The sequence below is a fragment of the Chenopodium quinoa genome, unplaced genomic scaffold (assembly GCF_001683475.1).
Source record: "Chenopodium quinoa cultivar QQ74 unplaced genomic scaffold, ASM168347v1, whole genome shotgun sequence".
In the NCBI taxonomy this organism is placed as follows: Eukaryota; Viridiplantae; Streptophyta; class Magnoliopsida; order Caryophyllales; family Amaranthaceae; genus Chenopodium; species Chenopodium quinoa.
The window spans coordinates 7,602,098-7,607,581 of record NW_018743792.1 but is presented as its reverse complement, the minus strand read 5'-3'; positions in this window follow the sequence as shown (position 1 = coordinate 7,607,581).

The following is a 5,484-nucleotide window of genomic DNA, read 5'->3' as shown; positions in this document are numbered from 1 at the left end:
TTTTGAGATCATTTATGAACTTCAGAATATGTTCCTAGAGCAGGCCCGAACTGAGCGGTTTGAGACCCATAGGCAGATCCTTGAGAGCAAGCTTAAGAAAGGAGAGTCGGTCAGCCCACATGTACTTAAAATGATTGGATAATTTAAGAACATGGAAAGGCTCGACGCTAGGTACTCAACCGAGATGGCAATTGACATTATTCTCTACTCGCTGCAAAAAAGGTTGTGATCATTTCAAGATGAACTATAATATGCACGGCATGGAGAAAACCCACACCTAGCTTCATGGAATGTTGAAGCAAGCCGAGTAAACGCTCAAGGATGAGGGGAAGCATGCTATGCTTATGGTTAAGAAGAGCAAGCCATTCAAGTGCTTGGGCAAGAAGAAAGGCTATAAGGGGAAGGGTAAGAAGACCTTTCCGCCTAAGTCAAGAGCTACCAAGGGCAACAAGGATAAGAAGGTAGCCTCTTCTCAATCCGATTCCGAATGTTTCTACTACAAGAAGAAGGGACATTAGAAACGGGATTGCCTCAAATTCAAGAAGGATAAGAAGAATGACACCGTTGCTTCTGGATCCGGTATATATGTTATAGACCATAAATGTTTTAGCAAAGCTTCATGGGTATTAGATACCAGATGTGGCTCACACCTTTGTTCCAATGCTCAGGGACTAAGGTAAAATAGAAGGCTAGTGAAGGGAGAAGTGGAACTCCGGGTCGACAATGGAGTAAGTATTGCAGCTGTATCTGTTGGGACACTTAGTTTGTGTTTTCCCTCTAGGCTTGTTTTAGAACTTGAACACTGTTATCATGTTCCAAACATTACCAAAAACATTATTTCAGTTTCGGCGTTGGATGCCAAGGGTATTGTATTTTGGATAAAAGACAATAGTTGTTTATTTTATCTCGATAATGTTTTATATGGTACGACACATTCAGAAAATGGTCTTTATGTGCTTTCTTTAGACAAACATGTTTATAATGTTAATGATACCATTAATAGAGCTAAGACCATTGAGTCGAATCAAACCTACTTGTGGCATTGTCGTCTTGGCCACATTAACATCATACGCATCAAGAAACTTCTTTACGTAGGAATTCTTGAATCATTCAAGTTAGACTCGTTTAAAAACTGCAAAGGAAGCTTACTAGGTAAGATGATAAAGCAACCATAGTCCAAGTTCGGAGAAAGGGCTAGTGGCTTATTGGGTCTTATACACACGGATGTATATGGACCAATGAGCATAACCGCAAGAAATGGTTATCACTATTTTATCACCTTCACAGACGACTTTAGTAGGTATGGCTATGTCTACCTTACGTCACACAAATTTGAATCTTTCGAAAAGTTTAAAGAGTTTCAGAGTGAAGTGGAAAATCAGTTTGGCAAGAAAATCAAAGCGCTTAGATCGAATCGAGGTGGCGAGTATTTGAGCCACGAATTCGACGATCATCTGACAGAACATGGTATTCTCTAAGAGTTATCACCTCTCGGGACGCCACAATGGAACGGAGTGTCCGAGAGGAGGAATCGAACCTTTTTAGACATGGTCCGATCCATGATGGGTCTTAGCAATCTTCCTATCTCTTTCTGGGGACACGTGAAAGGAATGGTATCCTTCCAACAAGTGTATTATTCTGATAGAGGGTTTAGAATTATTAGAAAGCTAATTCTTCAGTAAGGTCAAGTGATCGGAATGCCTAGGTGGAGGCCGCTTCCGATCAGTAATATTAATGTATAATTAATATTACAGCTTAATCTTGACTGAACCCTTCGGGTCACACCCAATCAAGTAACCGATCCGAGGAAACGAATCAATCCGAAGGATTAGATGAGTCGATAGAGTATTATGAACAAAGACGTCGGATGTCGAGCTTGTATGTCAAAACCGAGTGTCATAAGTCGAGTTGAATTTAGAATTCAACGAGACGAGAATTCAAACAAGCGACAAGTTTGAGCTAAGCCGTAGCCTCGCATTGGCCTAGCCATGCGAGTGCTAGGCTAGCCTAGGCCACGCACCATGCCGAGCTTGGTAGCAGCGCTGGCTAGCTAGCTGGTGTGGCATGGACAGCATCGCTGGCGCGCTAGGCGTGCTAGCATGCTAATGCCTCGCACATAGCAACACTTCCGCAAGCATCCCAAGGCCAGAAGCACGCAAGTGCTTACTGGGCTTGCAACGCATAGCACTCGCAAAGTAGCTCTCTACGCGTGCTTGTGCTATGGGCTGTGCATGCGTGCTTGCTAGTGAGCAGCACCAAGAAGCAGCATGCAAGCTGGCTGGGCTGTGCGTGCTAGCGTAGTAGCACCTAACACCTCACCACTCGCACAACAGCACGCACCAAGTAGTAGGAGCAGCATCGCATGCGTGCGCGCTGGTAGGCCGTGTGCTAGCTGGCTGCGCATGTGCTGCGTGCTGGCTGGCCGGGTTCCCCAGCCTTGGTGTTAGGCGCCAGCTGGAAGCCTTGGCAACCAAGGCAGGCTTCCAGCCAGCCAAGTGGCGAGGTGTGTGTGATTTTGTGTGGGGACCGAAAGTAAGGGGGTTGCTTGGTGAACAAGGGTTTGGTCCCCCCCCCCTTAAATGGTCCGCACCTACTCTTGCCTTGCATGTGACACTTGGAGCTTGTTTATTTTGTTTTTGATTACAATAAAATTGAGGAAAATGCAAATCTACCACATTAATGGGAGAAGGGAGATCAAGTCTCCATTCCCTATAAATACCCAAGTTTTGGGTTTGGGAGAGATCATTTGAGTTGAACTCAATAAGGCATCTCCCTATGGGTGAGAAAACCCTTTAAGTTCGTAATACTCTTGTCTTTTCTTGGTCTAGCCCCGACTAACCTTCGGGGTAGAGGCCGTTCGGGTCAGGTCTCGAGGGTGGACTCCCTCGGAGGCTCTCACATTTGCTGAGCTAAGGCTTTGAAGTCCGAGCTCTATTGGAGCAAAGGACGTGAAGAGGGTAAGAATGTCATTTCCCTTTCTCTCTCTCTTTTGTTTTTTAATTATGTGATTTCATGCTTAGTTACTTTAATTAGTGGACGGGTCTTGGGCGGGTTTCTCGTCCGCGTAGTGTTGGACGCTACGAAACCCAATAGCGGTATCGGAGCCGCGCTCATATTAATTATTGTAATTAATAATTAATTGAGGTGATTTAAAATGGATTTAAATTCTGGTTTTGTTTTCTAATTAGATTAGAAACTCGTTTTCACATAGTTTTAATCTCGTATTTTACTAATTTTGGCTCATGAACCCAGATTTCGACCTAAAAATAGTTAATTTTGGGTGGAATCGATGTTCTAAATCGTTTTCGACTCTCTTTGAGGGCTGTCTAGAAGCCAAAATCCACCCACAAACATGTTTTTCGAGGGGTTTTTCGTTTATGATGAAATTTTTTTTAAATCTTTACACCTTGATTAATTATGGCTTGTTAAAGGTAGATTAAATGTATGGTTTCATCACTAATCTACTGCAATTATAAACCTTATTAAGCATGTTTATGAAGACATAATTGGTGCTTAATTTAATAAGCTCAATTTTCAGATAAACTTGAAATTTCACAATTTTGCAAATTAATTGCTTCAAGTGTGAATGTTTATAGTGATTGTGCAATTTTGAAGTCCCTAATATGTTAAAGACCCAATCTATAATTGTTTATTTGGTTGGAACTTTGATTTCTAAATTCCATGTTGATTTAATTTTTGGATTTAATCATTTTTGAGTTGATTAAAGTCCTAAAATTTCAAAACTTGTGATTGAAATTTAATTAATCTTCACATTGGAAGATGTAATTTTTCAATTATACACAAGTTAGTATTGGAAATTTTTCATTAGATGAATGGGTTTTGTTTCGGGGGTTTTCTGATGTCCTGCGGGAGAGTTACAATTCCGGGACTGGTGTCCTTGTGCCTGTACCTGCAAAACAACGAAGACTCCTTGTGGTGGGAGCTTCGCCTCCGACGGTCAAGTTAGTACTTGTTTGAGGAGTAAATAAGTGCGGAAAAGTAAAGGGTGATAGATCTTGTTCCTCAAGGGGAGGAGTGATCAATGTGTTTAGGCTTCTCTAGGTGAGAGTAATTAATTGCTAAATCCCCATTAATGAGGATTAATGAAGGTATTTATAGTCTTGGAAAGCATGCCCAAACCTAGGTGGCCTCCTTCCAAGCTGGAAATCAATTGGCCATATGGCGTGGCTTGACTGGTCCATGGTGGACAAATGGCTGTGTCTCATGTGGCAGGCCCTGAGAGGTCCAAATGGAGGACACTTGACAGGACTTGATTGGTCCACGTGGCGTACACTGATTGGGCGGGGAAAACCCCCTAATCAATTGCCCCTCACAGGTGGCACGTGACTGGTCACATGTCACCTGTGACAGGTGTTGGCCTGTAACAGGCGATGGCCTGCTACAGGTGTCGTCCTGCAATTGGCTGAACGTTTTCCCGCTTAATTTTTTGAATTTGGAAGTGACCCTTCGTATTCTCATTTTACCCTATATAAGGGTATGTTGACCAAGTCTTTTGTTCACATTTTGCAAACTTTGCAAGAGAACTCTCGGACCCCTGAACTTGAGCTCTGATTTTCTGGACGACTGATTTTACCAACCGCCTGCTTTTATTAGACGCCTATTTGATCAAGCTCCCTTTCAAAACTTAAGTTTCAGGTAACCGTTTGTTCCTTTATCCTATTATACTTTTATTTTGAATTTTTTCTTTCTTTTTGAAAATGAGGCCTCAAAAGCATCCGACACGGCCTGGGTTAGCAATCAGCCGGTCATCGGGGACGGTTGAGTCTAGTACTAGGGGTGCCGACTGCCCTGCGGTACTTCAAACTTTGCGCAAGTCCCGGAATCCAACTATATATGTATCTATGCAGGACACTATGACAAGAACAAAAAGAACAAAGTGGATTGAAAGCTCTGATGGCTCTTCATTCCGGGTTCAAATTAGTGAGCTATCGGACCAGACGCCTGACACCGCAAGGACCTGAGGTGGCTCTGCTGCCGAGAGCTCTAAGGAGGGGGCCAAGGTGGCCCATTCCCATTTTACAGTTGACTTAGCTGGTCAGCGATCGGATCCTTCTGAAGAAGAGGGGTCGGCCCCCTCAGAGAGAGGGGAGTCGGACTCCTCTGACAGTGAGTTCGAAGACAGTTCTTCAAGCCGCCTTTCTCCAGGCTCAAAAGAAAGGCATTCTCGCCTACATGAGGCGAGACTAACTCATTCAATCGAAAAAGGGGTCGACTGGTCAGAGCCATCTTCCTCCCATAGGGAGTTAAACACCCCCTGTTACTGTCACGTCCCAAAAGTAAGGATCAAGGCTATAAAGGAGGGAATAGAAACTTTTCTCTCGGACCACATGATGGGTCCGAATTTTGAGTTATTTGTGCCGGATGCCGAAGATGCAGTTATCTGGCCCGCGGGGTCTAGCTACGGGAACGCCTGCTTTGGCTGCTACGAGGCGGCCATTAAGGCCGGCCTTTGATTTCCCTCGC